This window comes from Temnothorax longispinosus, chromosome 7 (genome assembly GCF_030848805.1).
Source record: "Temnothorax longispinosus isolate EJ_2023e chromosome 7, Tlon_JGU_v1, whole genome shotgun sequence".
Classification (NCBI taxonomy): Eukaryota; Metazoa; Arthropoda; class Insecta; order Hymenoptera; family Formicidae; genus Temnothorax; species Temnothorax longispinosus.
Window position 1 is genome coordinate 19,028,330 of NC_092364.1, and position 24,036 is coordinate 19,052,365.

Consider the following 24,036-nt stretch of genomic DNA (forward strand, 5'->3'; position numbering starts at 1 on the left):
AGTGCGTTTCTGCGTGTCTAAATTATTCTCATATACCAAGGATATTCTTCAACAATTATTATTATCTATACGTTAAAGAAAAACTTTTGACAATATTCCGTAAGTTACGAAGAGCAAATTAGGTCTGTCAGAATTTGCGGATATACATAAATTATTTTTTAATCATGAAATTCTTGTATCAAAATCCATAGAAACAAATATGTTCGACGATCGCAAAATAAATGTAAATTCGTGCATCAATATTTTTTTCACGAATGCTATCATTGGAGTCGATTATTTCCAGCGCGGTTGCTAACGAAGCCGGATATTCCCTTTTCATCGATTATCCCACATAACATTTCTATGAAATTCGCACAGTGAGAAGGATAAAGCGTGTTCTCGCGAGCTACTCGAAGGTTTCGCCGTATCGCCACAAGCAACAGGAAAGCAATTATCCGCTTCGAGATCGCGGTTCAAACGCTCCCCTTTATTCAAGCCAATGAGGTAAAAAGGACTGAAATATTGGCAAGCGGTATCTCAACAAATTAGCCCGATGAAACGCAAATGGAACACAAAGTGAGCGCGGAGGGGAGAAAAGACTACGAGAAGACAGGAACGACGGGGGTGGAAACTTTGAGAGGAGGGCAGTATCGAAGACAGAAAAGAGTGAGAGAAGAGAAAGAGAAAGAGAGAAGGAATCAAAGTAAAGTCGTTGAGACTCATTGAACTGGAAGTAACCGACAGAGTGCCTTCCACGCCTGGCGCTACTAATCTTATGCAATTACTTTACAATTCACTTTGCCGGTTGGCACTCACTACCAATAGAACAATCTCTGAAATCGAGTTACCCCCTCGAAAGTTTTCAAGCCCTTCGCCGCCCTCGTCCTCGCGTTACGAGTTTTGGATAGCGTCTGCTGATCTACGCTTCAAGACCTCGAGATAAGTCTCGATATACTGTTTGATAAGAGACTCACGTAAGTCAAGTCATCGTCATAAAGTGTAACAAAACAAGACTTTTTGCACAACTATAAAATTTCATACACAATCCATAATGATGCAATGATTAACCGTATAAAAACTATCTGATAAAATTAGCTGTATACAGGAAAATATACATATATACATATATACATGTCATATAACGCGTTTTTATAATGTAATATAAACTTATAAAAAATGCATTCATCCAGAGTTTTCACAAATGCAACCTCAAATTACGGTGATGCTTTAACAAGCGCGATAATTTTTCTCGTTTTCGTATTGCTCTCGATTTAGCCACCAACTAATCATTTTGAAGCAACCATCCGTGACGAGATGACTCGTCGTAACCGTCGTAATTGTCTCGTAACAGTGCACTGCAAACGCGCACAAAACAAACTTCGCCATATGGACTTTCGTTGAAAGAGAGCGGGACGCGAAACGAGGAAAAAAAGGACACGAAAGAGAGAGGAATAGAGATCGTCAGTGGTGTACGACTCTAAAGAGACGCAGAATCGTGCCTGGCGGAGCAGGATCGGAACCCGCGATCGAGATACGCCCATGTAATCAAGAGAATTAAGGGGACACCCGGCCCGCCCGCCCCTCCGTCCCTCGATACACCCCCGAAAACCCGGCGCGCAACGATATGGTGAGCCGTGATTAACTTTTCGTCATTCGCTCCGCGCCCCATTCATTCGCCATTCATTCGCGTCCGCACGGATTACGAGCACGCCCGCGCGTGTGCGTGTGCGTGTGCGTGGGTCGGCGAAATCGCGGATCAGCAGACCGAACGACCGGCGCGGCGCAACATTGCCTTGCGTCTGCGTGTACCGCACCGATCGTCTCGTCGACTATTTAGCTAACGTTCGCGAGATCGTCCGAACTCTATCACGCGATCTCCAAATTCTGCAAATTGTCGTTTGATTTTCAACTAGCACAGCCGGTCGATCTGTACCGAAAAACTGACGTTATCTTCTTTGCAATAAATGTAATTCGCACGATTTTAATGTAACGCTACAAAATATCTGTTTTTAAGTTTCAATTAAACATGGCTATTTGATCAATAGAAATCGCCGTTTGTGCGATTTCTTTTTTGATACGTAGGACACATAGATATACCTCGAATACGCGTGAAAAGTGGAGCGCGTAAAATCATCTATACGGCGGACCAACCAATTACGGCCAAAATCTCCTGCGTCGTTACAAGATATCACGATAAGATCGTGACCCTCGCATCCACTTTAAAGCGCGCCCCGTGAATCACCGCCTTAAAACCACTCGGCGACAAAGGGCGGAAGGGGTTTCCGCCCTCTTCGGTCCAAGATTTAATGCACGTTGGTTATCAGAGTAATCACGAGACTCACCCCACGTCCTCCCCTGCCTCCTACCACCGCTACCCCGCCGATTTCCCCGACACTCCGCGCTCACGGAGCGACCGTTGATTGAAACGTTCTGATTGCGTCCCACAGGGGGCGGCATGCGGGTGCCACATGGGGGTGATCACCCTGGTCGACCCCCCTCCTGCGGAACGTACCCACTTATTTGGTAGTCTAATGTCTAATACGGACGTCACCGTGACGAGGACGTTGATGATGTCGACGGCGGCGGCGGGATCGAGAACAATGCGACCCCCGAAGAGTCCGGATTTGCGGCCGAGGAGGCGGGTCCTTGCGTTCTGTTTGCCGCGGCTCCTAACATTATTTTTACGCGCTAACGTCTTTAGAGAGCAATTACTGCCACTTCACATCTCTGCGTTTTTACATTTCATCACGATATTAAATTTCATCTATCGACAAAAGCAAAATATGGAGAAAGATATATAAAATAATATTTGTCAATAGTCTGAACAAATTGCAATAAAGTCAACTAAGTTTTCTGACATGTGCGATCTTTGCAAAATTACAATCTAAAGCTTAATGCTAAAAACTGATTATCCAGATTCCTGTCAAGCGTATCATCGTTAAACTTCTCAATGATGCTTTCTCATTCCGTATGACGCGCGCCGGCATGAAAATCGGGAATTCGTGGCGCGAATTGAAAATTCATCTCAGATAAAACGAAGGCGACGAAAAGTCGAGGGAAAGGGGCCGGATCCATAGGCAATTTCTCGCGCCCCTGCCGCGATAAAGCGTAGCCATGGCGTGCGCGACCGCCGAGGATACGGCGCGGGGGGAAGGAAGCCGGAGAAGAGAAAGAGCGCCGAAAGTCTTCCGCGAGAGGAGAGAGGGAGGCAGGTCGACACACCGAGCCGAGGAGAGGATGTCCTATCAACGTATTTCAAAGATAAGCCTGCTCACCCTACGTACGGCAGCGACCCCATGGCCATCAGCCATAATAACAATCCGATATGATTACGCCATAATCGTAACGCAGCCAGCTGCACCGGCCGGGTGGGATGAAATTACGCCGGTGAATTGAGATACCGTGTTTACGTCTTCCAAAGTGCTCGCATAAACAAAATTAAACGACTCTGGGGCAACCCCTCTTTCACCCCCATCCATGCCGGCGTGCATACCGCGCGTTAACCGCGCGTTGTGAAAATAAGTGGAAGAACATTTTCGGCGAGACGTCGCCGCGAAGATCGCCCCGCGAAGAAAGGGGAACGATGAATTTTATGCGAGATATAGAACGGACAGAGAGAATATAAACCGCCGATTAAGGATATCCGCGACGCTATCAATCAGAAGCTCCGGCGCGATTTGCAATCTAGTTAGGTAGATAATGAAATCTATAAAGATAATGAAATCTTCTTCTTAATTCTAAATGAAATATTAACATTAATTGTTTTATAAAATCCTCACGCAGATACCAATAGGTACGCTAATACTAGCAATAAAATTGATTTGACATGACTGCAACTGACTCCAAAAAATATCTCACAGATACCTATTTTACGTGTGCCGAAAAAATCAAGAATTGTCAAAATTTAAATTATATAGAACAAAATTAATTTAGCGATTAAATATCACGCTCGGCTCTTATTGCCTAATTTGAATTTTTTATATATAGAACAGTTCGCTACTTCGACAAGAGAATTTATTTAAAAACATGACAAATATCAATTAAGAATTTCATATCGTCATGCCATCCGCGGATTCGCACCGACATTAATTAAATGTCGAAATGTCGCCGGGGTGGTTTTGGCCAGCGCCGATGGCTTTTCACAAAAATAATTAGTCGTTTGCGCAATAAGTTACGGGTCGGAACGTTTAATAAACCAACGGGGGCTCGTTACGCTGGTTGACGCAAAATACCACCGTGACATCGGCACGCGATATAAAATACGGGGACGCCAGCACTGCGAGCGTGCGTCAGTCTCTCTCTTTATTTTTTTTTCTGTCTCGCCTATTTCACAATGCCGATACGTTTTTAATGATTCGCGTCACGAAATACCAGTGCCGGTCGCACAATGCGCCGGTCCGCGTGTAATCGTGGTCCCATTCCGCGCATAATGCCCAACAGTCACGTCGACGCGACGCGACGCGGTCGAAATCGCGGCGATTCTTTCGGTGCCGTGGCACGTTTAATCGTAATTTCGGTATACGGCAATTATCGTTCGTCACAAAGTCAAACTGAGATGCGCCGTCACCCGTAACGAGTCTATCAAGCGCTATCCGTCGCGCGTGTTAATGTCCGAACACTCGGTACCGGGTGAAGTCGACCGCAAAATACGGTCCTAGCCATCATTAAACTTTCGCAAACGACGAAAATAGTTTATATTGGCAGTATATTAGTTTCAGATTCTAAAACACTTATAGTATTATCGTCACTCATCTCAAAAACATGTCAGATGAGTTGTAGTAAATTCAAAAAGAAATTTCATATCTTGAAATACGGATAATAATAATTCAATAATTAAATCGACATTAAAAGCTCAATCGAGATTAAGAAGCAGAACAATTATTTACGCAAAATTTGACGTGATTCGTAGCGTTTTAGATTTCGTTTACTGAAAATCTTGCTGCACGCAGAATGCTCGTATAAAATTTGATAAAATAGTTTCTTTATCAAATCTACAATCTCTTTTTGCAAGACTTGCTCTATCATTTATCACTTTTTTCCAAGTTTACTTCTAAAATTAAATAAATATATAATAAATATAAACGATTAATTTCTTAAGTAATAAGTAATAATATAAATAAATAATAAATTACTCACCCTACGCCTGATTGCTCCGCCGTCGCCCGATATCATCCAGGCCAGGCTTCCTCCTCCTCTTTTGTTTCTCGGTTGCTGATTTTTCATAGTACTTGCGTAACACTCGCGAAAAAACAATTAATTACGATCGCGCGACATTTTGTACGATACTCTCGACGTTAATCGTTCACACTGCGCATTTTATCGCATTGTGCACGAAAAGTAAAAAAAAAAGCTTTACTCACGACAGCTCGCGAATTAATGCAACGAACGAAATGCGAACCACGAAAAGTTTTAATGAAATATATCGTAGGTTTTTGTTATTTTAATCACTCGATTCAATCATCTATTAGTACATTATTCCGCGATCTCACAAAATAATAACGACATTTGAGTAGACGAGGAATTTAAAGAGCAATACGAAAAATATCCGACTGCTCAGAGGTATCGTTAAAACGATAATTAAATATTACAAGACAATCATTTATAATTCCAATTCCTCCACTTCAATTTCTGTTTCAAATAAGTAAATCATGCGAAATGTTTTCTTTTTTATGAATAACTGCCACTCACAGTTACGCTTGGGAGTCGCTAATTAAAAGAGTTAATCGCGTGTCGACAATCGCGAATCATTCGTGAAGAATGATCACGTTCAGCATCTTGTACTTGTCGCGATCGCGTGTCGAAGGGTAATGCGAGGATAGGAGGAACAGCTGTTCCCCCACCTATCGACTCGAGCCATGTAAACAAGATGACCTTGTGTATACGCACGTCGCGCGTAAAGCTCGAACGCTGTCTTAATTAATTGTCGTTACAAAATTTTGAATATACTACGAGATAAATGTAAGCCAAATATTCTGTTCTTTGCATTTAGTCAATTGTTAATGAATGGTCGATATATCTTGCTTTTCGTACTGATACTACTCGGTTTAACAATTCGCGTATTGTTCCAAGCTCTCGACCCGAAAATGATAAACGAATTATACTCAAGCCAAAGAGAGATTCTAAGCTCGATACAAGACAGGTATATTAAAATACAAGTGTCAAAAAAATAATTCCTGTCCGCAAATATCGTGAAATGATAATTTCTATACCTTATCGCTCCGATTGCTACTTCGATAAATAATCTCACAACACGTAATAGTCGTCGATTGAAAAAGTCGCACATGTGATAACTAATTGTTCGTGAGGTACGATCCTAATATTAGCGATCAAAATATAGTACATGCGTGTAAAGAAATGATGCGGATACACAGAGCGACCGCTACCTTCCGATTCGAATCTCATTGCAAAAAAGATAATACAGACAGTCTTGTCTATGCATACACAAAAATTGTGTTTAAAACTACTTAAACACAATTTTTTCCGATTCAATTAATATAAGATTTAAAAATTATCAATACATATGTACCTATATGATTCTCTTAGAATTGATTCAATAATCAATGATTCAATAATCGTGAGAAATAGATATAAATATTGCCCTTGTACTCAGATTCCTCGAAAGTTTCGGAACTCTAGAATCCAAAGTTCGAGACTTTAGAGATAGGAAGAATCTAGGAACGTATTACAAATTTCGAATCGATCTGGAGACAGGAAAATCGCGCGGACCCGAAACTTTGTTTGGTATCGACGTTCGACAGACTTCCTCTCGACGGTGTCATCTCGGGAGTTTCCCCGAGGAAGTGGAGGAGAAGAGGTGGGACAGAGGAGGTGGCTGGGGGGGATATTCCGGTCTTCGCGAAGATCCGGACAATGCGCCCTCGACGTCACTCTCGATGCTCGCAATGTCGATGGCGGGGGCGCGACGAGAGGACGAGGGACTTAGAATCCGGATAGCAGGAGGAGATCGCTCGACGAGGCGTAGAAAAAGACGAGGAGCGCCAGCCATGCGGTCGCGAATGATGGAAAGCGATAGAGCCTCGATCAACAGTCAGCTGACGAGGAACGAGCATAATAGCGACGAGAGAGTGAGGGGAAGGGGTGAGAAGGAGGAAAGACTCTCACTTTCCTGTCGGTAGTCGACGGTCCAGATTGTCGATGGAATGCTAAACGACCCGGAATCGTTGAATCGGTATTGAGCCCTCTCTCGCGAGCTCTCTCGCCCTCTCGCACTCGTGCCGGTACTTTCCGTTCCTTCCAAAGAATGTCGTATATACAGCCGACCGCTTCCGACGTATCGCTGATTCTGATCGGCATTTCGTACGAATTTGCCTGACGATAACGATAACGGTATATCGAAGCAGAGTATATCGGAAGCAGAGCGAAAGTTTCCGGGAAACTGGGTGTGTGAACGCTTTAATTAACATCTCTAATAAAAGGCGATTTGAAAGCATAGAAATATATCTATAACTTTATATAATTTCAATTTTCGAAACTATTATTAGATGTAATGTAATTACGAATGTAGTATTCCGAGTATATTACAAAGGCATACGAGCGATGCAGCATAATATCGCTCAACTGTGAAACGAGGACGAACGATGCGACGACGGATAAGCCATCGAAATAACCAACTGCGCGATCATTCGCGGCAGGAAGCGGGAATCTCGGCTCGCTGCTCGCGCGAAGCTATACCACCGAGTCTCATCTCGCTCCATCGTCCCGACATACCGACACACTGCCCCTCTTCTCCTTACGTCTTCCGACACGCGGCTAGCCGATGACGTATACAAGTCAATTTATTTGCGGGTGTGCGCGTGCACGCGATTGTGCAATGCGCATGCCTCGCTCGCGTATTCCGTTCACTATACTATCCGAGCTGTAGTATCTGATGACCCACCCTAGGGCTGCATATGACAGCAACAACAGCAGCAGCAGCAGCAGCGACGACGTCGGCGACGGCAGCGGCAGCAACGACGGCGCTGGTGGCCGGGAAACGAGGACTTCTAGAAGCGGAACCACAGCGGACGGCGGGGATGGCTTTTGCGAAGGACATAGGCAAGGGTGGCTAGTGGGAGGCTACGGTAAGGGCGAGGAGTGGGCCGAGGGGGCAGTGGAAGCCACGGGCGCGAATAGGAAAGGGGGGCAGAGCAGTCTTCATGTCATGCACTTAAATATGTACCGAGATAATGCCCGTCGAGAGGACCTACGGGGCTCGCAGGGTTCTCGAATGGAATGGAGCGTCCCGGAGTGTTTCAGACAGTTTGTTTACCACCCGAGTGTCTCTCGCCTTTCTCTCTGTCTTTCTCTCTCTCTCTATCTCTCCCTCTTTCTCATGCTCTCTCGAGCCTCTCTTCTCTCTGGCGCGGAGGACCGCTCGCACTCTTCTGGACGATTGATATCTACGAATATTTGCCCGAATAGCTTTCATTCGAGAAAAAATGAGATGACTGATTTCCTGCCATTGCTGATTAAACGCGATTAAACGATAATATCAGCTATATCGTTCCTCTTGAGCAAAGAGTAGAAATTTATAACAAAACTATCCGTGTAATGAGGTCCGAATAGTCAATAACAAATGAAAGAAGAGCGATGTAATATACAATCAATTAAAGAAAATGCCATTTCCGATCCAGGCTGGATCCCTAGCCTAATAATAATATTGTGTTTGTATATTTCTCGATTTAAATATGTGAATTTACTGTTCCAACAAAGAGTTATGTTTTAAATATCGACAAAAAATCGGCGCGCAATTTACTGAGTTTGGAAAAAAGTACACAAAATTCACACAAAATTATTAAAGCTATCAAGATCTAGACTAAACCGGAAATGGCATTTGCTCTAATTAATTAGAGCATTATCTAATAGTGCTTTTTATGATTTGCATGTGTACATACATATATGTATTATACATGTATTATATATTAAAAAGATTGATATAGAAAATAATCGAAATAAAATATTCCTTTTTCTAAATTACTGTCTTTCATTTCTTCAGATTTCAATAATATATAGTGACAATTACCCTTTAATTAGATTTTGGCTCATTGTTTAAATAATCTACCAAAATTTATTCTTATAACCTATGCTCTATGCTATCAGTTTCAATCCAGCATCCAGCGATCGCCAGGGTAAAACGCAGCTCAAAAGGGGGAATACGGAATCGAGATACGACGATAATCGATATACTCGCGTGTGTGTACGCACGCTCTTGGACGAATCTCGGCATATCGCATATGTGATGCCGAGCGGTATGTGCATATGCTAATGCAAGAATAAACGGTTCTATTAGAAAAGCCAACAAACGTCCCACTCGATGAGCATGGGGATTTGAATACATAAATACTCGAGTTCCTGGTGGACGCGCGCGTGTGTATACACCGAGGGTATGCGATCTGCATACATTTAAGACGGGGGGGGAGTGTGATGTTTTAATCCAGGTTCGGGTACGCCATTATTTCTACCAGGAAACTGGTCCGCGGCCTTCTCCCTACGTGTGAAAAGGGAATCGCTTAAAGCTTCAAGGAATAAATTTTGAAAAGTTATCGCACGTAGTAATTTTAAAAATTTAACCGTAATGAGATGAAATATTTACTGTCTTAGAGATATTATCCTTTTTTGCTCAAACTAAATTCTCTACAATCAAATATCTTTTAAATGCACTATTTTTTCTACACATCTTTTACAACATTTATGAAATATCCGTGACAGTTTCCATGACGGAAATAATGTAGCGATAAAGTCCAAGTGTTACATCTAAAAGCATATTTGATCTACAGGGAAAGAGAGAGTAAGTTCTCCCGAATTCTCGACGAATGTCCGCGCCACAGAGGAACAGTTTCCAAGGGGACTCTCGAGTTGTCGCCGGGCAACTCGAATTCCCTCCGTTCTATCCTCTCAACCCTCTCTTCTCCCTCTCCCCTCCCCCGCTTAGTTCAAAACCCGTATTCCATTGGTAAGTTACTTTGTCTAATACCGGCCAACTTCGTCAATTTATCTCGAGAGTCGGTTATATACGTATATAGCACGTATAATCTTTGCGATAAAGTGATATTTCTAGCATAATTTGCCATGCGCGAGAGAGAAATTAGAAGATTCTCTTTCAATTTCTTTCTTCCTCGAAAAAAAGCAAGAAAGGCAAAACGTAATAATTCATATTTTTATCGGTTTATAAGTTATACATGTAATTATTTTTGTGGTTAAATTTGTGCAAGGAGCAATTCTGAATTAAGTCTAATCTGTTTGAGCGAAAGCCTTAGTTCAAAAACAAAGGGGATGCTACAGCTCCTCAATGAGCGTTATCTGTAGATTACACCATGTCTACGTAATTTGCGTGCGAACAAACAATTCATACATTGCATATGTAGACACTATATTATCACGTATTACTTATTCGTGCGAAATATATTAACATAACGTAAAACAATTCTAGGTAAAAATACTTTCAATTCTCTTATGTCTCAATATATCTATATATACAAAACTAGAATATTTATCTTTAGAACAAACTTTTCAGGATGTAAGAAAGTGTCTCTAACATTTAAGTATGCGTGAAATATTATGTGATATAGAGTGATAAACGAGTATAGGCCTTAGAAACGTGGGAGACATTAGCAGTCCGATGACAAAAAATAAAAGCAAACGCGAACAACTGCCAAAGCTCAGCCAAAGGACAGCGATATAATTTTCCAGGACGTGGCGGGGCCAAAAGGGGTGACGCTCGGTTTTCTTGGCGGCCAAAAGGAGAGTTCTCCGTAGCGTGGCACTTGGCTAATGGGTGCCCGGGAGTCTTACAGCGGACGACGAGGACGCCACGATGCGAGACACGAGTGAGAGGAAGCGAGAGAGCGAGATAGCCGTCGCGACGCCGAACTTTAACTCGTTAATTACCGGCGCGAGGGCAACTTCTTGCCAGGGCGCTCGAATATTTCAAACTATTGTGTTCGTAAACCCCTCGGGCTTGGCTCGAGCAAGGCGACCGTATATACGCGCGCAGGAATATCCACACGAACACGCGGACACATGTACACACACCTACATACTGATTTTGCATTTACGACGACTTGCTCTTTGCCCGAGCGCGAACGTATAGACCTCTGTCGTCTAGCATTCCTTTCCTGCGAATCGCCCTCGGTCTGCCAACATCTCCGCCGAATGTCCCAGAAAGCACCTTGCTACCAATCGAATTGAGTCGAGTCGAGTCGAGTGTCGCTGGCTGGAGAATAGGATGCTAAGCCGAAAAAGCTGAAGAAATCGGGGAAATAAAATCATGCGCGACGAGAAGAGATATCGGAAAAAGCAAAAAAGAAGAGCATAAGAAGAATGCTCAAATTTCTGTAAGGCTAACTGCACAATAAATGCAACAAATTAATGCATCAAATCATAATATAAGCAAGCAATTTAGTGATGCTTAAATCTCAAAAATCAGTCTACCGGAACACAGTCGTTATTATACCACAGCTAAGGAATAAAGTATGATTATTATTAGTACTTAGCGCTTGCTAAGTTTATTTATGGAAGAATCCACGCCTTTCCTTCGTAATTACCCTGCTATGAATGAATATAAGGTCGACCATGCGTGAAATCGACGTGTCGAAGAATCGCAATGAACAAGACGAGTCGGATGGAAGAAACGCGCGCGTTCGCTTCCGTACCCGCGAAAGACGCCAAACAGGGCACCAGTTGTTGCTCGCTTGCTCTTCACGCCTACCCCGTCTACCCACGTTCGTTATCCTAGCTTTTCCAGACACACGCACGGACACATGCAGATGCATACATGCACATGACAGCTCGCGGGTTGAGGGCGAAATCAGATGCGAGGATGTAGACGATACGGCAGATATGTTCTCGTCGACAAGACGAGGCTAATGGACGAGTGTAGGGCGTAAGCGCGAAAAAGCTTCACGGGAAAGGAGCATAGCTGGAGTTGAAAGGGTGCAACCAACGATTAACGACCGAGAGGACCGAAGGTATCGTCGAGAGCGTTGTCTTCGTGAAGCCGTCTGCCGCTTCCCCTTTCTATTCTCTTCTCCTCGCGTTGCTGCAACGATACAGCGCTCACCTTTATCGTGCTTCATCCCATCTCCGTTCCTCAATTACTAAAAACAACGAACAATCCTACGAAGAAATTGGATATACGAACGCTTGCGGCGCGCAGATGAGGAACAAAAAATCATTTATCGCCGATAAACATATTCGCGATTTAATTCACATGCATATTGACCTACAAAATCTACTGATCGACAACGGAGCATTGAGATATTCTTGGAAATAACGAAGATTTTACAAAGTACGATAATTGCGATTACTATGACTATATAAAAACGATATCACTGATTGTGAGAGTTGTTAATCTAGTTGTTCATATGTTTTCACGTACTTTCTTTAAAACGCATTCTATTAAGCGCAAGAGCATTGACGACACGACGCGACGGTACAAATCGACGTCCGCTTACGCTGCGATTTTCGTCACTATGAAAACAAGATTTTTCGTCATGCGGAGAACGTCGGGTCGACGGAATCGCGTGATAGATAGAGTCGCGTTACAAAGCGATTTTTATCGCTTCTACGGGCCCGTGTACGCGCGCAAGTCGAACCGAGGCTGCCTGCGAAGACGCGCATATGGTGCGGGATGACGCGGCGTTCTCTCATTAGGTATGAAAACTCGTGCGTGAATTATAGCATTTATTAATTTACGCCTCGCGCGACCCTTCTCTCAGGAACGAAAGGGTAGCGGATCAACGACAGGAAAAAGGTTGTAAAACACGTCTCATCATGTCTGAGATAAATTCTAGATCGATATACATCTAGTGGAATCTTTACGCAGATTCAATCATTCAAAAGCGTACGTCATACAATAATCTTTTTATATATAGCAGCATGTATCTGTATATAAAAGAATAAACTGCGATATCGAGAGAAAAATTAAATATCAGAAAACATGGCTTTCTTCACATAACAAAAATATATCTCGTCATTGTTATTCATCATCACAAAAAGTACCGTACTGTCATCGAGACGAGCAGAGAGAAAAAGAGTTAATTCGGACACGTAAAGTCGGCTAAGTTTCGCGAGACTCGTTCATTCTCCGCCCATGTGCGCGCCCTCGCGTGAAACTGATGCGAGTGCAAGCGCGAAGGGTGCGAACATTTTCGCGTCGCGGGACATGTCGCGCGTGATACGATATTCACGATGCGTGATACAGCACCGCGCGCCGCGACACCCGGGACGACATCGCCGCGCGCGAGCAAGCACGCGAGCACGCACAAGGGCGGGCGGCGTATGCACGGGCCCGTGCTCTCTCGTCCTCCCCCGTGCTCGTACGCGCGCGTTAAGGGACGCGTCTGTCTAACCGCGTGCACGTAGCACGCCCCGTCGACGTTTCCGGCCACAAAGGCTCGGCGAGAACGTAAGTGCGAATCGCAACACCGCGTTACCAGCGCGTCGCGACGTCCCCTCGCCTCTCATCCGTCGCCGCCGCGAACTACCACAACTGCAGAATGTGGTTGCGCAGTGAGTGCCGTTGCGTGCATAATACGCGGACGCGCATACTAATTACGGCGCTTCCATTTTGCACGCAGCCGCCTCCGCGCGACTTCGCTCGCCGTGACGATCTCGCAGCGACGATCATTCAGAAATGGCTACAATGCGCGACACCTTAACCCTTTCTCGAAAGATGACTTTATAGATCGAAAAACATTCGTTACAGATGAAGAATAAGCGCCTAGAATTGTCAAGAAAAAAAATGACTTATTGTTAGGTAGACGTCAATTATTGAGCAGATTTAATCATGTTTCTTCTCACACACGTGGATTTGTTATATATTTATATTACCAAACTATATAAATTCTATTCCAAAAAATTCGCATTTGCGACCGTCTCGCTCCCTTTGTCAATCGCAGACGGAACAGCTCTTAATTAACATTTTGATTCTCAGAACAGTGCCCGTTTAATTGTCAGTGGTGAACCGAGTATCGTAGACGACGATGTCATCGTCGTCATGTGGTTGCGTCGACACTGAACGGATGTGTCTACAACGAGATGAGAAATAAACGGACAACGAAGAAAAGAAGAGGTACAGATGAAGGGGTTGGGAAGGCGGGAGAGCGGCAAAGGGAGTCCTTTTGTGCGTCTCGCTTGCCGTTCGTATTCTGGTAATTAGTTCGTTTGCCTGTGCTAATTACATTACCTTTTAATAGCGCACAAGAGACACCCTGCAGCATCTCCGCGAACAGACGTGCGCAGGCGTGCCGCTAATCATGAGCAGACCTGAAAGACCTAACCCGGTTGTCGTTTTCACCGAAACCGGCGAATATTTTTCTCCCCCCTGAAACAGTCGGAAGCAACGGTAGAACGCGCGTCTTGCCACCCCCATAAGTCGTGATTTCATTCTTTACGCGCACGCGGTAACCCTACCTTTAAAAGTTCGCACTGTCGAGATTATAGACGAGAGAGGAGCTCAACTGATCTCAAAACATCTCGATGCGAGCATAGGGGAACGCACAAGCGTCGAAAAGCACACAAACGTGGCTAAAAAATTTATTATTTATAAATACATAATATAAATATTCCGTTATTTTTTTAACGTGCCCCATTATTCTTAATAAAGAATCAAATAATTAAAGTAACAATTATTCAAAATCGACCTCTCATTCAATTAAACGAATTTATTTCCCATGTAAACTGATAATAATGTTTTAATTCTCGGCAACAGATTTGCATTGAATTTGTAATCGTGCCAAACTCGTTAAAAGAAAAAAATCGAATTAAATAATTAAAAAATGCATTTCAAAAATGTTGACCATGCCAGGTAGCCATTTGTTGCTCACGAAACAACCCTTCGCGTGAAATCAAACATTCCTGATTGTTGTACATCGTCCTCTCTCTCTCTCTCTCTCTCTCTCTCTGTCTCTCTCTCATTTTCCTCCGTGAATGCTTTAACCTCCTTCAGACTCGCAATTAGGGGGCGCCGAGACGCTTTACGACGCTATGTCGCCCTTTTGCCTGTTATTTAATTGGGATGCGCAATTGAATGACACTCGATACACGGTATACCGCGAAAGAGTTGTCATCGGCCTGTGCTGGGCCCTAACGATGGTATTGTGCGGTGCCTCTTTTGACTACATCGTCCTGTTTTTACAAGCTTTTCGCGTTTATTTTCGGGTGCGGTAAAACAAAGGTATAAACTCACCGCCCCAGATTATTTTGTGCTTTTGCAAAAAGAAACTTTTGAGGTGCGGCGAGTTTTAATAAAATAATAAATAATTTAATTAAATGCACAGCAATTTATATTTATTTATTTATTTACCGTAATTTATGAATTCTACCAACTAAAACTGTTGTATTTTGCGAACGAAATTTCGAAATATTTATATATAAAGAAACAAAAAATTCGATGAGAAATTCAATTGCATATTGCATTGTTCATGCTAATAATTTCGCTGTTCTAAGAGATTACATATATATCTCGATCATATAAATAGCACCATCACGACGAAAAACATTAATATCTCTCAAATCACATTCTCAGCGATCCAGAGCCATCCAATTCCGGCAAGGAAAAATAGAAATAAACTTCACGAGACACGCTAACAAGGCGCGAACGGGCGGGGCAGAACGAGTCCCTTAACGAGATCAGCTCCGTGGAAGTGCGGAGATTCGCGAGGTATCCGTCCCGAGAATGACGAGAGAGGAGCCCTTTGACACTCCGGCGCCACTAACTAGTGGAACAGAGAGCGACAACGCAGGCGGATAGTAACGAGAAAGAAGCGGGTGGGAGAAATGCTGCAAGACTGCGTCTTGGAAGACTTCCTCGAGCTCATTACACCGACAATAATTAACGTTGCACAAAGTGTCGTTATAGAAATAACCGAGGAGCCGAGCAGAACGCGAATGAAAGAGAACAAGACGGAGGAGACGCGCTCCACGCGAGAAGTAACGAAAAAAGACAGAGACGGCGAGATAAAACACACACTATCCAACGCCATTCCGCACCGATGGAAAATGTTTCTATTGATAGCCCGCCCCTTCGCGGGATATCGTTTGCGGTTTGTCATCCTCTTCTCATCTCCTCCTCTCGCGCTATCCTCCCCGAAGAATATAATTCAACCGTCCTTCGTCCTGAAAGCCGATGAGCGAGAGACGGTCGAGACGGAAAGGATGGCGTTTCGCGCTGAATGTCCAATTATTATATCACGAAATATCTGCTAGAAAATTGGATAATGCACTCGGTAGGGTCGGTAGGCGGAGCGCAGCGGATAAAAGAGGAAGAAGATTCCCCGCAGGAGAGTAGGGAAAAGAGAGAGACGAGGGAGATCAGTACAAGGAATCTACAGGGGCAACTCGCCGGGAAATACAGCCACCTCATCACGCACGCTATATACATATATAACTATCTACGCGGAAGAAACGAAACCACTGGCAGAAAACGCCAGTGAACGACAGTCAGTACGCGGAAACCGCGACGAAATGACACTCGTGCTAGCGCTAATTGGGCCCTCGAGGTGACGCCATCAAGAGGGATGCTCTTCCACCCTCGGAGTACACCCCGACCAGCCTCCCACCCTCTACCGACTTCCTGCCAGCCCCCTACCCTCCTCTCTTTCTACCTCCTCATCATCTTGCTTCCTCTTCATGCATCGCGACTTGATGCGGTAGACGGAGAAAATTTCGAAGATTATTGAAAAGGAAAGGACAAACGTTAAATATATAATAACTTCTTACACTTTCCCTCCCGTAATTTTTAAACGTTCGAATGAAAATTCGAATAAAATCTGAATATTTCTTTCGAGTCACAATTAACATCTATCATATAATGACTTGCTTAAGTTGCTATCATTCAATTTTCTTAATAATTTCGAAATCGAGAAATATTAATAAATTCACGATATGAAATGCGGAATCATATTAAGTTTTTCTAAATTCATGACTGCTCTCAATTGACGATCCTTCATTTAATCTCTTTGGAGGTTCACCAAAGAGGTATTGTCACGCACTCCTTCACGTACGAAATTCATGAATAAAAGAAAGATATGAGCAAGCGAGATCATCCATGCATGCAGATTTCTATTTCTGTGTATAAAACGAACGATGCAATGCGCGTGAAAAAGAAAATAAATAGGTCCGATTCAAAATTAATTTCGTATCTTATAATTGTATCATCTATAAATTATATGTGTGTCACTCTAGATGTGATAAGCGTAGTAAAAATCAAAATAAAAATTTGAATTTAATGTGTTAAAATTTTGAAATTAATGCATTACTATAGAGATTGTGTGATTGTATTACTACAGAATTGCCCCTTAAACACGAAAACTATACGAAAGTCGTAAGAACCCAAAATAGGAAGAGGATCCAAATCATAAGACTCACCGATCACACGACGTGCACCTCCTGCCGATGGGCCGCAGCAAGTCGCAATTCACCTGAAACAATAGAGAGAAATGCGTATGAAGGTGATGTTCATTGAGATGTTCCACATATGTAGTCGCGAGAAGAATAGACAAGAGAAGGAAAGGGGTGCACAGTGGGTGCGAAAAGACGGCGGGAACTGAAATTAAACATTATGTCAGGCATTAAGAGAAATTATCCGCGTTATATGCCTCGATCATATCTTTTATGGAGTTTCGCAGGCAACCGCAACGAGCGAAGTCAAGGCAGCGAAAAGGCAAGAAACGAGCCGACGATGGGGGACGGAAACTCGTTGAATTTATATTCGCCACTATACCGTATATAGGCGTATACGTATATATTTTATTGCGATATTCATACCGTTTACAAAGACGCCTCGCCGAACTACCTCGTTAAATATTTTACGATACGATCGATCTACGCTCTCCCTCCGACGGACCAGAAAAAACGGCGTGAATGAAATCGAATGAGAAATCATGTACAAAGACGTATAACTTTTAAGATGAGCAGTAGACAATATAAAGACAAACGCATTGCTCCGTTAGCATCGTAAATCGAATATTAAACGAACTACATCCCAATATGTCTCTAGAGATTATTCGTAATATATTTGCTTCAGTGTACGAAAAATTTGCAGCAGTTTTATAAATATACGTCAAACAATATTCGCAAGTATAAATATAACAATAACAACCTATACATTTCTTTATTAATCTATAAATTATTAATTTAATAAGAATACAAAATTTCGTGGAACAGTTTTACATAAAAAGCCGAAATTCACGAAGTTTTCGAAAAAAAAAATGTTATGTCCAATTCCGCTGCCACAGTTCTTTGTGGCAAACTTTCGTGGCTCTCTGAATTTCAAGTTTCTGTCCTCGTTCGCCGGTCAGTGTCGCTTGCGTCGTAAAAGCGGACAAGTAGTAATTGCGCCACCCCGAAGTGTACGCACGGGTGGACCAAATGGGAACAATATACCAAAGCAGAGGAGCAGAAAGGGACCATCGTTTCTCTCGCGACAGAGTCTCACGAATAAAGTTTACCCATTTGCAAGAATAGAAACTTTTATTACGCCGTTATACGAAGACGCTTCATGCCACGGAAAATAGTTTTAATGTCTCTTCTCGCACTTTCGGAATTCCGTAGCATTTCGTGTCCCAATCTCGTAACTTACATTAGTTTCTTTTTCGATAATCCAATGAATTCGGAATCTAAGGTACTGTCAGAAGAAAATATTAAGCTATTTCTTTTACAAACATTTTAAATCGTACAGAAAAGAACAAGGAAGGGGAAAAGAAGAACTAAAATTAATTAAGACTAATTATTTGGAAAAATATTCCTCGTAGAATAAGAAGACATTTTCGTCATACTGAAAAATGTAGATAATCAGTTTTTAGTTGAGTTCAAGAACTCGCGACACAAGTGTAGATGCGTGTACGCGTGTCTTGGACATTGGAGTGTGTGGATTGTTAGTTGGAGTATTAGTGCGAGCATTCTAGATGTAGAGCATAGCTGCCGAAATAAATGACCGGACGTCGCAGGCAGGCATTCATAAACTTGGCAGTGACTAGAGGAGTGCCCTGCTCTAGTGCCTTTCGGAATTCCGATTGGGGAGTCTTCGCGAGAGAAAGAGAAAGAAGGAAGGAGGCGATGGCGATCCGAAGGGGAAAATGAGGCACGGACAGAAAAAGAGAGGACAGACACGCGAGCGAGCGAAAGAGCACGAAGGCGGTGGATGAATCGGTCCTACAACCGTAGGGGGAGAAGCTTCTTTCATGTCAGGATAGTGAGCGATCGACCGAATCGCAGGTGAGTGCCTGCGCGACCGCGTAGGATTATTTATATAAACGCCGAGTCACCGGTTATTAATGAGAGGTACCGCCTCCCTCTGTCGGTGGCTATCGATGAGTTCCCTCAAACCATCCCCAAAGCAATGCCGGGCTTATATGTCGACGGGTCAGGTCACCGAAGGTGTCGATCGATTGATATTCTCCCGGAAGACGTCCTCCCGAAATTATTCGCCGAGCGCGATAATAGTAATTAAATTCCTGTTTACGTCGAATGTGAAAATGATGTGTTTTAAACTTCCAAAAGTTACTTAATCTTTATGATAAGTATGGATTATAATACTATAGATATTATAATCCATATATGTATATTTACGGATTATTAAAATATTCTTATATAACAAGACATTTTATATTATAAAATAAACTTTAAAATATGCATTATGTTTTTACACAATCTATTCGATGACATCGCGAAAAGCGAAAAGCTTAGCGGCTATTAAATAAAAACGAAATTGGAAGCTCAAATTTTTTGCTTAACACACAATAACGCCGAAATCATCGCGATCATGACAATGAGTTTCCGCCGAACGTTTCACCATTAGTCGCGTGTCAGCCCTTTCTCAATGGGTATACCTAATCGGTCTCACAATTCGGAAGTTTCACCATATAAAAGCTAGCGGTCGAGGTTTGAACATTTCTCTTGCCGCCCACGCTTCATTTCTTTTGCTATGCATCCTATTTATTGCACGAGATCGCAGAGATCTACCTTGAACGAAACCGGCACACCTGCATCTGGCTTCCTCCCATTGACGAGATGAGTGAAATATGAAGGTCTCCGAGGATGTAGCGGGACAGGAACACCTGGATTTAGCAATCGTTCTCTCAATGAAGGGATTCCCGACCGAGGGTTGGAAACGAAGTGAAGGACTGACCAGTTACTTCTGCCCTTTTTTTTTCAAAACCACCGAAGCAAGTAATCTGTCTTGAGGGACTAACATTGACTTTTAGCAAAAACGAGACTCTATTCTTCAAATATTTCCTGAGGGTGTGACCCACTTATTTTCAACATGAATTTGACTACTACAAGTGCACGTTTACGTATGAATAATACAAATCGCCTTTAGAATGTAGTAGATATATTTTAATTCGCTGGAGTTTGATCTTGGAAAGTTTCTTATAATATTTTATCAATTTTTAAGAATCAATTTAAACTTATTTTTGCCAAAAAGCATAATTGCACGATCAGAATTTCCATACATGTACGTTTGCTCATGATTCCATCCATATCGCGAACGAAACAGTTTCGGAAATAGATACGACCATCATGGGGCCGTGGAAGGGAGGTTAAAAAGGAATCGTAGGGGTTTACAGTGGAGATGGGGAACGCAGAACCAGGTGTCACGGGGCTGCTATACAAAGAAGTGATGGATGTCTGGCATGGCAACCCTCGTAACGTGTCATGGCGTCGACACCTCAGGTGTCACTCTTGGTCCATGCCTCGTTATCTCGCCGATAGGAAAAAATAAAACCGATTCTTTCTCACCCCATATAAAGCCGACATATCGCACACGAAGAAGAATCTTTTTAATTTATATGCAAATTATGCGGTTAGATGCATTTGACATTGTTCGCCGAAGTTACCGAAGCAAAAAATAAAACTCATATAAATATAGTTGAATTTAAAAGTAAGACTGAAACCGCGCATTATCGTGAACCAGAGCAATTTTCTTTTTTTCCTTTAAGACGACTCCTCCCTCCTGTAAAGTTGATAATATTCACTTTGTTAATGCGGCTTCACATCATCGAATTCGTGGGTAGCATGAAAATTGAATGGCCGAGTTGTGATCCTCCAAAGGGATCTTTTTTCTCGGGCCCCTGACCGACAAGAGAAACACTCAAGAATAAGAATACTGGTCGCGCGCGCGCGTGTTTCTTCGCACCTGGCAAATCCAAAACATCTCTCGAAGTGGGCTCTCGCTTTCGTTCTCTTACACAGGACCTCTCGTGCCTTTGTCGAGCCACGCGCCCAAAGAAATACAAAAAAGATTAAAAGTAAGATCTTTAATCCTCCTACTGACACGGTGTGTATTGATAGGGCGACGCAATCGCATTTATATGATCGATAAATAAAGATAATAATAATTATTATTATTATTACAAATAAAAATAACAACTAGTATAATAATAAATAAAAATAATAAAAATATTAACGGGCATTTAATACCGTATCTTTTCAACATCATATTCTTTTCCATTTAATAATAATATAAAGGTATACGAGGTATTCGTGCTATGAAATAACGTTAAGGAAATAAGACATCATCGCGCGTAGAGGATTACTTATATATCTTAATCTTATGATACGATACTCCATCTCTAAAGGAAGAAACGCGGTCAAGACGTTGGTGTCGACACCAACGACGCGCGCGAGATTCGCGTAAGGAAAGATTTTCTTCCTTTGCACGGTCCGGTGGCTTCTTTTTCGTTGGGATAGGTCCTGTCGGGGGCACCTCATTTCCTTTCGAGTTGTCGGTAGGGGTTCGGTTCTACAGTGCGACAATTCTTCCTCTCCTGCACCCGACTTCTACCTACTGAGCCCGAGTCGACAATGGATCGTTGGTCCACCGCGTAAAGAAATCTAGCGCGGAGACGAGAAATGTGAGAAACCGAGGAGAGAAGGAAAGCGAGAGAAAGAGAGAAGTTGTTATGTTCTCTTAGGGTAAGTCGTTCTAACAATGAGAGAAATAAGCAATGCAATAAGAAAGCAAATGATAAAAAATGGGAATAATAATAGGCAATAGAAGCATAAATATAAATACTTCAACGTAGTAACTTATAAATAAATAAAGGAAAAAAATATGATGTTCGTCATTAATACGTCTAGTTATAGAAATTTAATCATTTCTTCGAAATATTAAGTGTCTATCATTTGACTCAATATATAGAACATCAAGTAAAATTTGACCTAAAGAGGCAGAAGTAGAAAAGAGATTGAAAGCGAGAACGCTACAAAAGGAAATAGAAGAATTCTTTCGAGTATCTCAAAAAACGCCATTCATACACCGCAGACCAATATTGCCATTCAGAAACGACAACCCTGAAACGAGCTTGTTCCGAATGACATACAGAAGCAATGAGCTAGATTATTCTTTGCAAAGGTACAAGTCAAAATTTTCTTGTATTTTGACTACCTGCAATGTTTACAATATATATTACGTAAAATTCGTCACACAGGATGACATCGATCATATTACTTTGTTACACTTTGTTAGTCGTTATGCCTCGAACTCAAAGAACTCTTTTTCCTTCTCTTCCTCCCTCTATTATCTACAAATCGACCAAAACAAACAAAAACCTACATATACAATTTGATTATGCGGCGCCAGCGATATCACGCTGCTTGAAATCGTTTGATTGCAATGAAACTTGCTATATTAGACTGAAACTCGCACGATAAATGTGTATCGGGATTAAAAAGTAAAAAGGCATAAATGACAACATCGAATCCGAAAGGGAGAACGAAAACGAGCTACTAGCATAGGGAGTGAATGAGAGTGACCTTGACAAAACATCGCGGCCACGAAATGAAGCCGTTGAGTCGCGAGAACAAAGAGATTCTGTCGTCCTTTGTCAGACAGTGTCTCTATCTCCGTCTGTGCCCATCGTTCTCTTTCCCTCCAGACTTTTATCTCCTCCCCCTTTCTCTTTCATTTACTTTTATCTAAGTCTGTTTGCCACTGTTCAAATTATTACGTCGCTTTCGCTCAACCGACTACCATTTGCGTCGACCATATATTGCATTAAATCCGCTATATTCAGAAAAAAATCGATAAAAACTGCCAAAGCGATAAGTTTCAGAAGTTAACTGCCTTATGACAATTTGCATGCATCATTTTATAATAAAGTACGTTAAATACTAATAAACCTAATTAACAGATTTTAATTAAGTGACCCGAGTAATCACATTTTTATCTATTAATTTTAAAAATTAAATATGAAAAGATATCTTATCCTTATCCTGCAAATACTCATTATAATATATAAAATCGATTCGGCATCGTCAAAACTAACTGACCTTTCGCTGTTGGTCTTCGGGGAAGGCGACCTTTAAAACGGAGTTCACCACTGACCCCTTAATATCACTGGTTTCGCTCATATAATTCATCAGTTAATTAAGTCAAAGTTCACGAAAGTTTATAACGAAACATGCCAATAACCAATCCGATAAAATGTCGAAAGCTCCGGCCAGTTTCCTCGCGGTGCTTCTGTTTAGCAATCTTGCGGAAGAAGAGAAAAACGGAAATGCTAAGGACGTGAAGACACGCCAGACCTGTCGATATCAGGACGGCGACGTCCCTCCTACAACAACGTTGGATGACAGGAAGGGAGACGGGGGGATGGAGAAACGATAACGGAAAGAGAAAGAGAGAAAGAGAGAGAGAGAGAGAGAGAAAGGAAAGAGAAAGGAAAGAGACAGGAGAGACAACAGAGTTGAACAAGTTGGAAAAACACTTAAGCGGGCAGCTAATGCTTTTATCGCGACCCTTGATTCCACCCTAGCCTGATTTTCGGCGACAAATCAAGGCGCTTGTCCCGCCGGGAACGGTAAATACGTTTTTGACGCCCCCGCGTGAAATAATGCGTGCGCGTACGCACGCACGCACGCGTGGCGTAGAGCGCGTAGCCGCGCACTCACGAGCGGCGACAATGCGCGCGAGCAAGCCTATTTACCGGAGGGTGAGAGACGAACCGAGTGGCGGAAGAATGGCACTTTATTAGTGTTTGCAAACGACGTTCCGCCGCAGCGCAAAGTTCCCCGTCTTGGACGATTTATCAGGCCAAGACAGCACCGTTTCGTTTC

General features: G+C 42.6%; 1 protein-coding gene across 6 annotated transcripts in view; it reads right to left on the reverse strand.

Moving 5' to 3' along the window:
- Soxn (SRY-box transcription factor soxNeuro) overlaps positions 1-24,036 on the reverse strand; it is a 280,985-nt gene that overhangs the window by 214,245 nt on the left and 42,704 nt on the right. For all 6 annotated transcript variants that reach the window (XR_011732852.1, XR_011732851.1, XR_011732850.1 and 3 more), the window contains one exon: positions 17,347-17,399. The gene's annotated coding sequence lies outside the window, so the exon portion shown is untranslated. The remainder of the gene's footprint in view (positions 1-17,346; positions 17,400-24,036) is intronic.